Below are 18,037 nucleotides of genomic sequence, written 5' to 3' on the forward strand. Positions count from 1 at the left end.
TAATTAAAAAGATTCTAATTAGTAGATAACCCATTTGCTCATATGAGAAAGGCCACAGAGATTTATATATAGTTTTAGGTCCCTGATAGAAATTCAGATTTATGATTATTTTTAAATATATAGGTAAACCTTTCATGTATCCCACTAGTTTGTGCATGAGAAAAAGTCTTTGGGGAGGGACATGAAAAGCTAATTAGAACAGTAGGAAATCACTCTTTATTTCAGTAAAGATGCCTAAAATGATTTTTAGAAAGGAAAATTAAAATTTGGCATTCCCAAAGGAATGGATCTAGATAAGACATCTTAAGCAGTAGCTTACTCTGGTGAAATGATAGTTCTTATTCTCTGGTTTTTTTCTCTACAACCATGAACGTTTTTTAGAAAGGCTAGTCAATAATGTGGCTTTGCCCCTGTTGGACTGCAATGGACCTCTCTTATTTATGGCATAATATCCATTTTCCACCTTTCTTGGAGTACCTTTGGCAAAGGCTCCATCTCTTATTTTCGTCATGCGGTTTGGGGCGGGGTTTACCCCATCACTGGACATTTTGATTTATGTCTTCTGTCACTTGCAACTGAAAGACTCCTAACAGTTACAAGACTTAATTTTGTTCCTTTTGTAACAGACGAAAACAGATGTCAATCCCCGCAGAAGTTATATTTGGATAAAAAGAAAATGTTGAAAAATATTATATCAAAAAGCTTCTGAAAGGAATAACTTGGCAGGAAAATCATATCTTTTTATAAGAGAGTGAGGTTTCATACTAATATCCACAATATATCCCTGGCTTAATGAAGCATCTGTTTGACTCATCTTCTGCAATTTTGTCATGCACTTATGTAAAAGCTCAGATCCATAAAAGTTTGTTGTTTAACATGTAAGTTTAATGAAAACATATAAGGCCTCTACCTTCATGCTTCTTCAAACTCTCACAGCTCTTCTCATTTCTCTCATTCGTTCTGGTAGTGTTTGATAATTTAAAAGTGCTTACGTCGTGTCTCAATTTCAGCATCTTGGGAACAAAGATTTAAACTTAGCACTTACCACGCTCATCAGTGACCCCAAACAATTTCTAGTTGAATTATATATATGCTTCCTGTTATAGAGATGAAAAAGGTACATATACTCTTATCTTCTTGTGATAAGCTTTTATTAACATATGCTAGTAATTGCCTTGATAGACAATTAGTCCTTTCTTCTAATTACTGTCAGAAAAATGGTTTAAGAGCAACTGTTTTAAAACTGAAATTATCATTTTTTTTGGAGAGATATTCTTGACAATTATTTGACTAACAGTCAACACTTCTTTATGTCAGATAAAGTCATTCCATTACTTGCAAGTACATTTTTTTACGAGATTTCTGAATGTATTTGCATGTTAAAATACAAAATCAGGTAATATGAGTGGAAAAATAATTTTTTAGTTCTATAATTCAATTGCTTTTGATATCCTGATTCATACTAATATCTGTTTTCTCCTGTTCTCCAAAGGAATTAGATTACATTTTCAAGCAAAAGTTCACAGGCAAGAATTAGAACAGAGAAATCTTTTAAAAATACATTGAAGGATTTAAAACTAAGAAGTCACCACTAGGGGCCAGCCCCGTGGCCGAGTGGTTAAGTCCGTTTGCTCTGCTTCTGCCGCCCAGGGTTTCGCCGGTTTGGGTCCTGGGCTTGGACATGGCACCACTCATCAAGCCACGCTGAGGCAGCGTCCCACGTAGCACAACCAGAAGCGCTCACAACTAGAATATACAACAATGTACTGGGGGGGCTTTGGGGAGAAGAATAAAAAAAGAAAAAAAAAATGATTGGCAACAGTTTTCAACTCAGGTTCCAATCTCTAAAACAAAAAGAATAAAAGAAGTCACCACTAATTAATAACTGAACTCTAACAATATAATTTTTGAAATAAAATATTTGGAATTTTAGCTTACATAATCAAATTTCTTGTTTTATGATTTATGTACAGTAAACTGTATTTAAAGTGTATAGTATTTAAACAAAGTGTATAATTCAATGCGTTTTTACAGCTGTATATACTCCTGAAACCACCGCAATCATGATAAAGAATTTTTCCCTCACTCCCAAAAGTCTCCTTATGTACATTTGCAGTCTCTCCTACCTCTGGCCTCCAGGTCACTCCTGATCTGCTTTCTGTCTTTATAGGTTAGTATGCATTTTCTTTTCATATGAATGAGATCATAGAGTGTGTCCTCCTTTTTGTGGCTTCTTTTGCTCAGCATGTCCGCAAAATATATCCAGGTTGTTGCAGGTATCACTCATTCACTCTTTTTTAGTGCAGACTACTATCCCTTGCAAGTACATTTTGTAACACATCTATCTTGAAGGGATCATCAGAAAATTTCATTGTTAAAATTAGATATTCTTTGTTTAATCAACTGAATGAGCAACACAAACAAAAGAATCAAATGCATGAACGGCCCTCCCACTGCCAACCTTCTCCAGAAAGTTCTCTGAGCACTGTGTCAGGTACTCTTCGCTTGTCAACCCCACTCCACTCTGGCTTCTGTCCCCAACCATTTCCCCAAAACCGTTCTTGTTAAGGTCTCTGACACATCTATGTTGACAAATCTAGTATATTCTTTTTGTCCTCTTTTAGGTGACCGCTCAGCATATTTGACATTGAAGATCTCCCTGAAACATTGCTCTCTCTTGTTTGGTAACGTGTGCCTAGTTTTCTTTCTCTCCCTTTGTTCTCAGCTTCTATCGTTGATTCCTCTCCTCTGTACTGATCCCTAAGTGTTTGAGTTCTTCGGTGTTTTGTAATAGGCCTCTCTTTTTTCTCCCTAAAGCCTTTATTTGGTAATAGGTCTCATACGTTTCTACAGATTTAAATATCATCTATGTGCTGGTGACTTACAATTTATATCTCTGGGTCCAGCATTTTCTTAGACCTCCGGTCTTAGACATCTAACTGCCCATTTGACACCTTCATTTGGATGTTTTACAGACAGCCTATGTTTAGCATCAGTCTTGTGAATCACGTTCCATTCATAGTCTTCTTCGCGTCAGTAAATAGTACAGCTTTTCTCCTCAGCTGCTTAATCCAGAAACCTGGGGAAAATCCTTTATTCTTTCTTCTCTCTGTCCCTCCACTTCTAATCTATTAATAAGGCCTGTATGTTTTACCCACAAATTACATCTCATATCTCATCACTGTACACATCCATCACCAGCATTCCAATTTAAGCCATATAATAGTAGTACTTGGAACTACTTCAACAGTTTCCTGGGTTTCTCTACTCCCTTCACTGAACTTCTCCCTGCTATCTATTCTCCCTATAGCATCCAGAATGATATTTCAAAAATAAATTTTGCTACTTGCCTGCTTTAAAACATTTTAATGGATTTCCATTGCACTTTGAATCAGATCCAAACTACCTATATTGGTCTAAAAGGACTGGCATGGAATGATCCTTGTTTATTTCTAGAATCTCATTCTTTCACCACACTCTGGTCATGTTGTCTTTTACTTTCCCTCCCAAGATTTCACCCACTTTAGCATATTTGTTGATTCTTCCTTTCTTTATGGAATGCCCCTTCTCTGGAATTTCATATCGCTGGCTCCTTTTCAGCTTGATTATCACCTCCTAACTATGATATGAGGATTAATCATTCTTTTTAAATAGATCCCTTCCCCATCTTATTCTCCATCATAGTGCTGCATTTGATTCTTTCACTGTATTTTGTATTCAATAATTTTTATTCATTAGTGGAGTTTGCTTATTATTTTTATCTCTCCATTACATTGTAAACTCCTTGAAGCTTTTGCCCAGTGCCTAGCACATAGTAAATATTTTGAATATTTTAAAATATGTACTGAATAAATAATTGAATGGGTGAAGTTTTGATTTTTCAACATCTGGCATATCTGTATGTACTATGAGCATTTCACGTCAGAACACAGCATTAAGTATCTCTCAGGTGTTCTTCACCAACAAACAGCTCTGATTGTTTGAATAGATATTTGAGAAGAACTGTCTGATGTGTGAGCAGTAACGTGAAGTTTTCTCTCCCTGTATAACCAACCTAAACCACCAAAATGGAGAGAGAGGCCAGCTATGTGCATTGGCTAATAATTAGATAGTGGAAACTCATGGAAAAAAAAAAACACTGAGGTATGAAGTGTGAGAACTTCATTCTTGCCCTGGATTTCTGTTCTATAAAATAAATGATATTTAACATGATTTCTGCTGCTCGGCTGCTCCATATTTAAAGTAGAATTAATAGTACCTGCCTTTACCCACCTTCTAGGCCTCTGGTAGAAATAAATGGAATAAACAATAACTCTTTAGCATGTCCTAGGATAGTAGTGAGTAGATGAAAGTTCGCCTGCTCTAAATTCATTACTGAAGGTATGTTTTCTGAAAATGTAAATGATATCTCTCTTCATGGTTTTTTAAAATTTAATTCACTAAACACACATTGAGTACTTGCTGTGTAGAAGGCAACATAAGAGGACCCAAGGTGCATGACCTGGTTTGTACTTTAAGGTGTTTGCAGCCTAATACAGGGAATAACATATGCAAAAATAACTATGTTTTTTAAAGTATGTGATAAATACTACTAAAAACATGAGAAAGTATTATAGGAACCCAGAAGAAGGTGCAATAAGAGTAGGAGTTGAAAAGTTTCCAACTATATAAAGTTTCCCTTCTCTAATGGAGACAATAAAACCATTCTTCATAATTTACTGGACTTGGAATAGCTTGGCACTTGTAAAGCCTTAATAAATATTTGTTGAAGGAATAATGTGATTAAAACGTAGATTGGACTGTCTAACAGACAGAGAAAAACCTTAGTTCCTGAAGAAGTCTCTCCTTTATTACATTCTACTCTCCTTTGAGTCTTGTTTCTTGGTTTAGCCTCTTTTCCTCTTTTTTTTAGTTTATAATCCCAGTTGAACAACATCTATGAAAAATCTCGGCTGTGATGAGCCAAAACCAATGTTGAAAAAATAACATTTCCCACTTTAAATATTTGAACCAAAGCTTAAAGTGAAAGCATAGTCTGGCTTTTTTTTTTTTTTTTTTTCCTTTGGACTTACAGCTCATTTTTCTTTCCTTACCACTTGATTTACTGTGTCAGTCATCTTCTAGTTTATCTCTGTTCCTTAGCATATTAGGTTACTTAAAGATCCAAGTGTGTTCCTTTTGGTCTCTGTTAACCTCTGTTTCACTTTGCAGATTGCTTTAAATGATCAGTTAAGTCCATACTAAAATTGTTTTGCTTAGAATGCCAAAAGAAGTTAAGAAAAGAAAAATGATTGACTTGACCTACTCTCTAACATCTTCATTAAATTATAACAATAGTTTTAGCGTACAACCCCTTCATCCTCAGTGAATCCCTGAGAAAGAACTTTTATATGGAAAGCCGGTTTGCAAAACAGACGAAAATGGTGCCGTTCTGCTGGAAAGCAGTGGGAGAGCTGGCATCCCTGAAGCCTTGGCCTCCCTCTGCTGCTGCAGCAGTTGGTGATGAACCTCCACAGAGCACTACACTTGGTCTCAAGAGTTTGAAAATGCTTGCAATTTATCTTTGATCAGCTATTCTGCTGCTCTATGGGCTTATCAGTGGGAACCCAACCCACTGGGTTGCAGAGCTGGAAAAGAACAGAAAACTTCCAGGGAATTTTATTCCAGAGACAAAGCTCAGAATTGATTTAATTATTTCTACAATTAACCCCTCTTTTTCCTACATTCTATAAAATAGAATTTGAAATTTAGGTCATAACGCAAATATTTATTAATTTTTCTCTATAGATTATGAAAATTGTAGAACTTGGAAAATTACCTAACAGTAATATTTAATAGCTTGTAACTCATTTTTGTTATTGACATTTTATATTTAGAAGTTGCCACAGTATATTTCTATTTCTCACCTCCCAGCTGGTTACAATTGATATTCAACTGCTTCATAGAATGCAATTGTAAGATAAACAAATTTAAAATTCATAATTAAATATTGAAAATGTTCAAAGTGGCAACGACATAAATAGCCTTAAGACATAGGTTTTCTCAAGAGCAGAGCTCATATTTTGCATCTGGCAATGGAAAGCTCTTGGCTATAGCTGAGATAGGTGAACATTTACCTCTATTCTGGCACTGATACTTTAACTCCAAATTTGTTTAACTCAATAGTTTATTTTGACAGAAGACATTATGAAGACCTTATTCTCTAAGTCAGAGTGCTTCCATAAAAATATAACCTTAAGAAGAATTTATAATAATAAACTTTTGTAAAATACTTGTTTCCTCGAATCTATTTATGTAGTGAGATTAGATTAATTAAAAAGAATTTTTTTCCAGCTCTATGCTGAATATGTTACCCCTCACTTTTTCAAGGTGACTTTTATTTTTAAAAATCAATATTTCACTCAGTGAAAATGTTATGGAATGAGACATGATAATTAGCATAAATAGATTACCTCTGTAATGCAATCCAAAGTATACAAACTCTTCCCATAATCATCAATCTTTAATTTTAGGGAAAGCGGTTGTTTGACTTAACTGACTATAAAGCATAAGGCATGCCTCTTGACCAACAAGAAGACATAAATTAATATTTGAGGATCAGTTGGGTATAGAGCCCATACCAAGACGCAACCAAGATAGATTCGGTTCCCAAGGAATTTAAATTCTAGAGGACAGATGAGAAGAGAATCGTAAGAATTTACTTTGTCTTGGTGACTATACTAAGAGAGATGCGCAACTAATTACTGGGCATTTGTGCTTTTTAGCCCAACAGGGCAGGCGCAATTGGGACAGGTGCTCAGTGGTCTAGGCAATTCCAAAAAGTATGCTCCTGTTCCCAGATAGATGACATTGATCCAAAGTCCAACTGTGACAACCATTCTTGAGATTCAGGCTTGGCTCCTTGCATGCAGCAGCCACCAGAAAGTAGAAGGCCATGTTCCAGTTCATGGTCACTCTGCAAGCAAGTAGGTGGCACAGTTTGATTTGCTGAATGCCTCTGAAGCAGCCACTGAGTAGAAAAATTCAAATCTCTCCAGACAGCGTACACATAGGAGCTGCTGGGGGAGTGTCTGTTGCTATGGCTGTCTGCAAAAAGATGATGCTCTACTTTCTGCATAAGGTTGAATCATTGTTAGAAAATCAAACAAAATGAGAGATTCTGTACATAACCATTCCTGAAGAAAGACTTTAAAAGCAAAATGATATTGCATGGATATTGCATGTCTTTATTGTGACATTTATAACAGCAGAAAAATATAAAGAAAACAAAAAATTCAACCAGGGTGATTAAGTACATTTTGATTGATCACCTCAGGGTACTATCAGTCTACCAATGCAATGATAATTATGAAAACTACTTAGTAACAAGAGAAAAGCTCCTTCAATTACATTAAATGAATAAAGTAGGAAACATATAGATGATATATTTTGTTTAAACTATATTGAAAAATTTGAATGTCAATAGAGGCAGATAAAAAAGAACATAAACAAGTACTAAACATGGAATCAGCAGATCTGGATTTACAACCTGCGTTTGTCATTTATGATCTGCATTTGGGCAAATTAATCAGTCTTCTTGGACCTCAAAATTGTAACATGGATATAATGATACCACCTTCATTCAGAGGCTATGAGTATCAGCTAGGACAATGTGTCTGTCATCTGTACAGTGTTGTTAAGAGGGTGGGCTCAGGACCAAGCAGACTGCTCAAACTCTGGTTCCACCACATATTATTTATGGAACTGTAGACAAATTAATTAACTCACAATGCCTCAGTTTCCTTACTGGTAAATGGGATGTTTAGTTCAGGGGTTAAAAGCATGGATGTTGGAGGCAAATGCTTGGATTTAAATTGATTATTTACTGGCTTTGGCAAGTTACTTAACTTCTCTGGGCCTCTGTCCCCTCACCTGTAAAATGAGGATAAAGCAGTGCCCATTTCATGAGCTGCTGTTAAGATGACATGACTTAATTTCTTTAAGTGTTTCTGGGACAGTGCCTGGCACACAGTAAGCACTTAATAAATATTAGCTATTATTATTCATAAAAAATGGAAAACATTTGGGTTGAAGCTGATTCTGAATTTGAATAAGAGCTGAAAGGGAACCCAGATAAAACAATTAATATATTACTACAATAGGACCATGGGAGGGGGGAAGTTAGTCCTTGTTATAGATTTCTTTATTCCTCCTGCAATTTTTGTTTGTATAATAAATCATAACCTAAAATGGGGAAAAATTAACAAATCCACCCTATGTACCATTCCCTGAGGCTACGCCTACTCAGTGACTGACTGATAAACTAATTTGTGTTGTAGTGTTAATGGCTGGTAATGGATTAATATGTTACCTCTTCAAGGTAATATATTTGCAGTTTAAACAGGCACCTTATGCTGAGAAACTGCCTGATGTGGGATTAGCAGAGCCTTGGTACAGACTGGTATGAGGAAGCTTTTGATTCAAAGGAAATTTGGGGCACTGCAGTGGTCACCATATCTTGGTATCTAAGAATCACACAAGTGAGGGAGAAATTCTGGAGGCCTCTCAGGATGCCCAGAGATGTTCTTTGTCTGATCAATGAAGCTGAGCAGAGCTGTGGAAAACAAGAGCATCATTCCACACGTGAAAGAGAAACAGTACCCAGACCCACCGGATTTGCCACTGCAGAAGTCATGCCCACCTTTCGCCCTAAATTGCCTCTCTCTCCTCCATCCCTGTCCCAAAGAGAAAAGCTTCTTTCATGGAGTGACCCAAACTAAATCCGTCTGCCCACAAAACAAATACCACTGACAACTTTGTGTCTACAAAGTTATGTCATGAATATTTTAGTGATCAAGGATCCTAGCTCAAGTACTCACTGAACTAGTTCTTGAAATCAGCCTCCCTTAAAGCATCCTGAAGCTATTCCACTACAAATATTTACTGAGGACCCACCAAATGCCAGGCATGGGGGACAAAGAATAAAATCCAATTTCTTATTCACACAGGGTTTTCTTTCTGATGGGAGTTATGTCCAGAGTTTCATAAGGTGGACTTCTCTGTCCTTACACTGGGTCAGTGGCAGGCATCTCCATCCAGTAAACATACTGTCTGTCCTCTCCTGTTCTGTATTCCATTTCCCCTCCGCTGTCACCCACTAAATCACTTGGCTCAGAGAACCCACAATGTTACCAATTGCCTCCCCTGAGAACCCCAATGTTCTTGCTAAGGACACCAACTCAAGATATTCAATCCTCAGGAGACCAGACCTGTTTTGAGTTCCATGCACATTGAAGGAAGAAGATCTACTTTCTCCTTGACTATGACCCCAGTCTGTCATCAGTGCCCTCGAAGTAGCTCTCCTTGTCTCCAGTCTCGTTTGTGTGGAAGAATAAAATTATGGCCAACCCTCTCGACTAAAACCTCATGAAGACAGGTCTATGATAGTCAGTCCTTCACCCCTGTAATAACAGATCTTAAACACAGGCTTAGGAACCAGATGGGGACCTGCTTCTTCCCTTGTCATTCTCCTCTCTGTGCTTTGCTCTGCAGCAAACTCCTCCATTCTCCAGACATAAAGCAAAATTTCCCGTACATGTTGGTAAGGAATGACATACCAAAAGGAATAATGTGGTCATGATATCTCAGTCTCATTTCAGTCACCAAATGTAATGTTATATCCTTAAGGAAAAAAAAGAAACCATGAAGGACTAGAGGTGAGAACACTGAGGTCAATGTGACCAGGAGAACCCCAGCTCTGGGCACTGAGGCTCAGGCTAAATCTAGGTGTGAAATCAACAACTACCTCTTTCTTCCTCTAGCGCATATCTTCTTTATAATCCTTATGAAGTACTGCCAAGTCAACTTCCTGATGGTCAGAGCCCAGTACAGCAGAAAGAGGACCTGGGTCTTCTGATCTCATGAGACATCAGATATCTCGGACAGGAATCACCTCCCTTGAGTGTACTATTATTTCTAATGTCCCAGTCACATGAGTATATTTGGAACTTGTATCTTTTTCATGGAGGAGGAACTGGAAGCTTGATTACATCCTCTGACTTTTCCTATTGTTTTCCCAGAGTCAGTTCAATAGAAGGCAAGGAGATAATAAACTGCTAAAGTGTGAATGGATCACATAGCAGGTAAACTCGCATCTCAGAGACATGATTAAATGCCACAGAAGGAAATTTATCATGTGATTCTTATCTCAGCCCACATCAGCCTAGAAGGAAAACTATGTATAACAGTCTTACAATAAAAATGGCGCTTCTCTGGATATTTCTACATGGACAGCAATTTCAGCCCTATTCCAAGTCTCTCTTCTCTTTAAGTTTTAGTAAAGCTGATAGTGTCACTAAATATGCAACCATGGTGTATGTTGTCCGCCATATCCTTGTCTCTTTTTCTGTCTACAGATTCCCAAAGTGGGGACTGCTGGTGAGGACTTTGGCTCCTGATGCCAAGTTGAGCCTATCAATGCAAGTGAAGCATCTGTTGGCTTCCTGTCAAACAAATGAGATGTCTTGTACAATCCTGTAGACATCAACTTTTATTTTCAATGTTTTAGAGACTATGGTGATACTGGCTTTTCTATTTTGGCCCTTTCCCCAAAACTCATGTTTTGGACTATCAAGACTGGGTCAGAATACAATCTCAGGGACAGGTTCTATTCTGGGCTTAGAATCCTCTCCCCTCTTCCTCCAATCACTATCACTGGCCTGTTACCCCTGGATCCCACCTGTGCGCCATTGTGACCTTCTCTATTTTGAGGAGAAAGCCTAATCAAGGAGATTTTGAAGTCCTTCTTATAAACTCATCTTTTGACATTAGCCTCGGCAATCCTTAAGAAACACTGAGCATATTCTACACTGGGGCTTCTGGAGTAATGGTGTGAAAATAATCACATGAGCTTAGTAAGAAACTCTCTGACTCCATAAAAACTCTCTCAGCTTGGTCTCCATGCCCTCTCACCCCTCTATACACCAAACTAATTCTGTTAGAAGGGATGTTTCATGGCTCTGAGCCCTAAAGGAAACCACAGCCAATTACATTTTAAGAAGAAGAATGAGTAGTACTTGTTAAATCTACTGGTTTGAAGAAAGAGGTTGACTACTGAACTGAACGAAAAGGGTGGAGTTCTTTAAAATGTAGAAATATTGATACATTCTTGTGGGAATAAATATTTATTTACTTTTTTATCAGGCAGGGAGAGACCCAAGATTTCAACTTAAACCTTTTTATATGCCATTCTAGCAGGTGGAATTGTCTTGACTAATTAAAACGATGTTTAACATATTTTTGGATGAATTGTTCACCTTTCCTCTAAATAATTTCTCTCAACTAGAGTGACTAGATAGGTAATCTTGGTAATTCTAGTCAGCTGCATAAACATTTATGGTTCTAAGTTTAGAGGTAAGCTTCATCCATTCCAAAGTAAATGATTCCAATTTGCGTAATTTCCTAGGAATTTTACCTTAGGAATACCCTCAACCTTTACTCCTTTGTCATTTTCTCAACATCTTTTTGTGCTGTACTTGGACCACTCCTCCATGCTCGTATCATGCTCCTTAATTTATATTGTTTACTTCTACATGGCCTAAATAAATGTGAGAAGCACGCATTTTAAAGAGTCCTCATTTACATAAAAGTAGGAATGAAGACAGTCTACCATAGCAAAAATATTCAATGCTAATCTTTTCCCGTTATTCTATAGTTTAAACATGCATTCTTTAGGTAGACTGCCTTGTTACTGTGGCATTTATGAATTCTGGAATTTTCCTGTGTGATTTACCTTCACACTGCTCTGTAATTGGTGGAGAATATTAAAAGAAATTCTTTTAGATAGGAAAAAAAAAGAAACCAACAACAATAGCCAATTATTCTGCTGTCTGAAACCAAGAGGCAGCCTGAACTCTTTAAAAGCAAAATCATATTCTTTTAAAGAATATTATAAAATGTTTCTGCTTTCATCTCCAAAAGGTATCCATCGACAAGCTTTTCATCTCATATGACCCTGTTCATTTCTACTTTGCATTTAAGCCTTTGTTCGTAGCTGTAAGAAATCAAGTCAAAATCAAAGCCCCTCAGGAGAGGAAGGGGACATGATGTGGAATATGTGCAAGGGAGCCAGACCAAGCCACTCGGCAGTTCCACTAATGAGCCACACTCTTACACCTCCCTGTCTTTCTACACTGCTGCTTCCTCTCATGACATGCTCTTGCTGTCATTCCTTAGACAATCTCTGTTTCTTTTTCAGGACTCAGCTCGGACGCTGCTTCACGAGGCAGCTTTCCCTGGACTCCCCAGTCTGGCTAGGTGTCTCCTCTCTGCTCCCCAGGGCCTGTGCTTCCTCCATCCCAGCAGATTTCTGTGTGTTGTGATTGCCTCTGTCTCTCTGTCTTCGCCGTTAGAGAGGCAACACTGTTGGCCTGACTGCTTTTCATCTCTGAGAAGCCAGGCCTAGACCAGTGCCTGGCACGCATGATTTGAGTGAGTTAAATGAACGTAGGTGAATGACCTCCTGCTTTTGGAAGGGAGGAAGGAACACCCTGCAAATTGAGGGTTGCACGTCTGACTTTTGGAACATTTTTCTGTTAGGGTAACCGATCATAGTAAAAAACTGTTTAGCTACTATTTAGAACTTTTCCATGATGTTTAATACATGGATGCAGGGAGAGAGAAGTATTCTGATTTCCACTTTTCATGCTAAGGCTCAGGCATCAAGGAAGTGTTCTAGATAGTTGAGAGTAAAAGAAGGCTAAGAGCACAGTGTTGTCAGGTGGTGGGCTGGCGGGGTGTGGGTGGCGGCTGGGGAGATCTCTGAGGTTCTTGTCTGGTACTGATGCTAAGCAGAGATGCCATGGGCCTGTCCCAGGGCTTGTGTGGCAGGGGAGGGGAGGGACACTGGAGTCAAGGCCTTCATGGACTGCAGGGCTGGTCGAGTGGATGCAGGCACTCTGAGGCCGAGTCATTCAGTGACTGATATCAGGACGGACCAAGTTGGAAGAATCCAAATCAAGAGTTACTCCAGCAGCTGCAAATGCCAGAAGGTAAGAATACAAATGCCCATGTCAGAATATGAGAGCCAGTGCAAGCCCAAGAACAAGGATGAGGGCTGGGGTCCCCATTGCCATCTCTCCCTACCCTTGGCAGCTTTGTCATAGCAAACTCTTCCCTGTGTATTTGATGTTATCTTGGAAAGAGAAACTGGGAAGTGGAAAGTCTCTGATAAATGAAACACATTTTACTCAGAAAGTATTGAAAATTACCCAAAGGGACCGTTTTATAATATTGGTTCAGACTAAAGTTTAAATTGGGTAGGAATAAAAGTTATTATCATTATTGTTTTCACTAATCAGATCAAGGCTTTAGATAAACATCAAATTGGTTTTAAAAATTGCATGTTTCTTCACATCCAAGTTGAAGTATGAGTTAATTTTGCAAACTTGTCACACATTTATCTCCAATTTAATTGAAAGCTGGTACGATGATGTAGGACTTCTCTTTTCCATCCAAAGCCTAATCTGGTACCTTACAGATAATCTTTGCTCCAGGAACGTTGATTTCATTTCCATGTTTGAAATAAAATAACATAGACTACACATGTAACAAAACAATCTGTAGCCACAGTATTGTCTTAAGATCTTGTTAATTTGCCTGCAAATGAAATGATCAAATCCATGTGAGATTTGCACAGATACAGTTACCAATATCTTCCTTGTACACCTGAGAAAGTAAAGATAAAAGAAACTTAACGTATCTTTAAAGACTGTAAAACTTTTGCTTACACTAACAAAGCAAAAAGGAGAATGGCATGAATTATCTCAATTATTTAGAAAAGCCGTTATTTTGGTCAATTTATACACAATTTCCTTTTTAAAAAACAAGCACATTTGCCTAAACGGGCAACAGCTGTCTTCTTCCCACCTGTGCCCCACTGAAAATTTCATGGATTTATTATGCCAGTGTAATTTCCGCAGACAGTGCATATTCCTATTTTTTACTGAAATTCGCCAGAAGTAAAATGGAGAGTGAATGAGGGAAGGAAGAATAAATGTGTTTTCAGGAGGTCTGAATTAAATTATTCTGCTCATCATTTCCTTCCTCATTTACAAAAGCAAAGTGAAATAGAAAATTGGAGCAATTATCCAAATAATCCAGACTCTCTGTCTCAGGCTGAAGGGGAGATGGCCAAAAGTCCTTTGTTTAGGATCCTTTGGGTCTCCTGAATTTCTCTAAGCTTCTGTCAGAAACACAGGTTTGGCTTCTCTAGGTGCAAAGCAGCTAATTGAGAATCACAGCGTGTCATTTGAAATTCTGGATGAGATGGGGTAAAGAAGTCACGGTTTCAACCTCTCACATGATTCAGGAGCAGCTCTCAGGAATAAAGTTTTCAGAGCTTCTGCCAAGTTTGAGGGGCCCCTGATTCTAGGACCGTCCACAGCTGTGCTTGTGCTGGCATTCTGCAATTCAGGAAAATGTTGAGTCCTCGGTATGACTCGCGTCCTTAGTGATGACCATCCTAAATACTGTTGTCTATTTATATCATGCTTTGGAGTTTATAAAATGCTTTGTCCTGTCACCCAATTTCTACCTTTCCAGCTCTCTGTGTGATTCAGTCTCCTCTCCTGCTAACTGCCCAGGGACTGTGTCTTCTGTACTTTAAGAAGTGTTTGAAATTAGGGCATATCTTTTCCCTTTGTATCTTCATGTTTTCACACACGCTGTTTCCCCATCATTATGTGTCCCGATCTTTTAAGACTTATTTCAGGAATCATCTTTTCCATGATGTTTTCTTGACATTACCTTCCCCTCCTGCCCACTCTGGAGAAATGTGACACATTTCTCCCTCTCCACTCCTCTACTATTCAATAACTCCTATGGCATAAACCTGTCACACTGCATGTAAATATGGTTATTTTCTTGTACCTCCACTCTAGACTCTGAATTTCTTTAGATCTAGCAACAGTGCCTGGCACATATTAAGTTGTGCAATGAAGCATTTTTCTTTTTTAAGTAGTGAATGAGATAGATACGATAAATCTTAATATCCTTATTTTCACCCTAAGAATTGGAGACTTGGGAATTTCAAAGATGAACTTAAGGGTATAAAGCTGACAAAGGGAGGAGTGGAAGCTTGGGTTTCAGTAAACTGACTCCACGGAGAATGGTTTCCACCTGGGGTGTCTGCCTATTGGAGGAAGTCACACCTTTATTGGTTCCACCTTTCTGAAATTAAAAGAGCCAGGTGTTTTCACTGATCTGTGCTAACTGCATATTACAAACGGGAAGCAGCGTATGCAGAGATGAATAGTATTGACTCTGGAGCTAAGCTGCCTGTACTCAAATTTCAGCTCTTACTTGCTGCCTGTTGTCTGACTTTTCTGTGCCTTGCATGTAAAATGAAGATAACAAAAAGTTAAAGTTAATTATGCCAATCATTAGAACAGCACCCAGCACATCAAGTGCTCTATGCGTTTGCTCTTGTTATATATGTTTGTTGTCACTAAAAATGGGGAAATAAAGGATTCCTTGGTAAATTTGAAATTTGGCAGATGAAATATTTCAAGTCAAGGAGAGAAATAATAAAAGCATCTTTAGTGAAAAGGTTGAGAATCATTGGATATGCTGTTTGTCCTTCTGGCTGAACTTTAGAGATTGTCCAGTAAAATCAAATATTTCATGTAGTCCACAAACATAAAATGTCTCCTTTCCAGGGAGGACACTGATGGAGAGGAACAAGCAGATTTCTAGTTGCTGGAAGCAATTTGGCAAAGAAATAATATAAGCAGACATCATTTTGAGTAAATACTCCCTTTACGATAGTCACTGAAAAGCTATTAAGTATGCCTCCAGATCAAAATTTACAACAGACCCACAGATAAGTTTCACAGCTTTTTGGTTTGGAAGGGGCCTCCTGTGGTTGCACAGGGACTATTTAGAGAACTCTTACTTTGCAGTGCTGTGTCTTATTTAAGTGATACCACACGTGCTAAGGATTGCTTTGAAACGCAGTCGAAATAAAGCATAAGGGTGATACAATAAAATTCAAATAAACTGCAATAATATGCTAGTTTTGGGACTCACCAGCCCATCTTGGAGTCACAACGGTAAAATAACATGTCCAGATGAGGCAATTAAGTCAGGGTCCTCATTCGAGAATGTGGAAATACATAAAGGGAGTGCCAGTGTTGAATGACACTAAATGGGGCATTGCTAAGTCCTGTTGTATGTTTGTGGGATCCCTGAATGCAAAAATAACAATAAAGCAAAAATCCCCAGGATTAAGAAAGAAATTGAGAATGCCTATTGCTGACAGTTAAAAGACAACATGCGGAGTGGGGCTGGCCCAGTGGCATAGTGGTTGGGTTTGGGTGCTCCTCTTTGGTGACCTGGGGTTTGTAGGTTCGGATCCTGGGTATGGACTTGCATACTGCTCATCAAGCCATGCTGTGGCAGCATCCGACATACAGAATAGAGGAAGACTGGCACAGATGTTAGCTCAGGGAGAATCTTCCTCAAGGAAAAAGAAGAAGATTGGCAACAGATGTTAGCTCAGGGCCAATCTTCCTCACGAAAAAAAAAAAAAAGGCAGCATGGAGGAAGAGAAACAGCATCTGACTAAAGTCAGAAAATCTGGTTCACATCTCAGTTCTGTTTGCTCCTAGCAGCACGATTTTAAGAAGATGGATGCTCTCTGAATTCTAGTCTGTAAATTAAGGGTTATAACACCTGTCTACTTTGCAGGCTTGTGGTGAGAATCAAGTGATGCAATGGATGTGAAAGCATTTTTGAAACTTTAAAGTGTCAAAAAAATTCAAGTTGTTCCCAAAGAAAATTTTTAAAGCAAACTTCAAAACCACATATTTCCTGTACACAGAGCCTACATTTCTATTTCAAGGAAGATTGAAAATGGGCTGTTTATTTGCATAAAAGAGAGAAAGTAAGAAAAAGTAATGGAGCTAGGAACAAAATGGTTAGTGTTTAACAAGTGAGCAAAAACAATTGGGTTTTGTTTTTCCCTAAAATGTAGCCTGGGAGGCTATATAATTGAAAATTTCTGACTCAAACGATCGCAGACCATAATTTTTGAAGAGGCCCTGCTTAGCATGAGTCCTTGGGATTGCACTCTTCAGACCTGAACGGAAAATTGAACTGAGGGCTTAGGGTTCCATTAGGAAGCAATTTTCCTCTGGCTGAGTAACTCAGGATAATACCAGCTGTGACGGCAGAAAGCTTGCCAGCCACCCTGGGGGCACTGTGAGAGGACAGCCCTAGCGGCAGGCCAGGCTTGTTTTTCCAGACTCTGTGCCCCTGACTCAATTGGGAACGGGGCCAGCAAACCCACAATCTGTGTTAGGCAGTAGTTATTTTTCATTCTGAAGCAGAAGCTTAAATACCTAACTTAGGAGGTCTGTTTGACAGACTGCTTCTTGGGGGTAAGGTGGGATAAGAGATGAATGAGAGTTCCTGTTTGTAAACTGCAGATTGTTCTCATTCTGAATTTGCCAATGCAGAATGCATAAATAAACAACCCCCTAGGTTTACCCCATTTTCACAAACTTGGAAACCTTTGGGAAAGATAGCGTGGTAAAAGCAAATGTATAAACTCTCACACATTAACTGAATAAAATGACCAGCTGAAATTAAAGATATTGCCAATTACAAACATTTGAAGACTGTTTATCAGATATAACATAGCTTAGAACACTTTTAAAGATGACACCGGAAAGCAGGATACAACCTACCTTTTCTGGTGGGTGCTGTTGGTGCCCTGCCCTTCACTGAGTGGGTGCAACTTTCTCCTAGTTGCTGTGAGTGTTGGTTGCTAAGGACTCATAGCTTCTATCTTCATCCAAATCTCCCAGACTCCTCTAGGATAGCCAGTGACCAATGACATTTGGCAAAGAAGACAAAGGCTGGGCCCCTTGCCTAAAGATGGAATCAATTCTGAGCTGCAGTTTCTGCTCCAGAGATTCCTAAGGGCCTAGGATTAAAGTTAGATTCTAGCTGAGAGACCAGATCTTGCTTGGCTTTCTTCCCTTTCCCTCTCCCGCTT

General features: G+C 38.6%; 2 long non-coding RNA genes across 2 annotated transcripts in view; one reads left to right on the forward strand and one right to left on the reverse strand.

Moving 5' to 3' along the window:
- Nucleotides 1-1,129: 1,129 nt before the first annotated feature.
- Nucleotides 1,130-17,865, reverse strand: LOC138920717 (uncharacterized). Its single transcript, XR_011432413.1, has 2 exons — nt 17,727-17,865; nt 1,130-1,775 (listed from the first exon to the last, which is right to left on the reverse strand). It is a non-coding gene; the product is annotated as an uncharacterized lncRNA (long non-coding RNA).
- LOC138920718 (uncharacterized) overlaps nt 12,825-18,037 on the forward strand; it is a 44,014-nt gene continuing 38,801 nt past the window's right edge. The window contains exon 1 of the long non-coding RNA XR_011432414.1: nt 12,825-13,028. This is a non-coding gene — a long non-coding RNA (uncharacterized lncRNA). The remainder of the gene's footprint in view (nt 13,029-18,037) is intronic.

The sequence above is a fragment of the Equus caballus genome, chromosome 25 (assembly GCF_041296265.1).
Source record: "Equus caballus isolate H_3958 breed thoroughbred chromosome 25, TB-T2T, whole genome shotgun sequence".
NCBI classification, from domain to species: domain Eukaryota; kingdom Metazoa; phylum Chordata; class Mammalia; order Perissodactyla; family Equidae; genus Equus; species Equus caballus.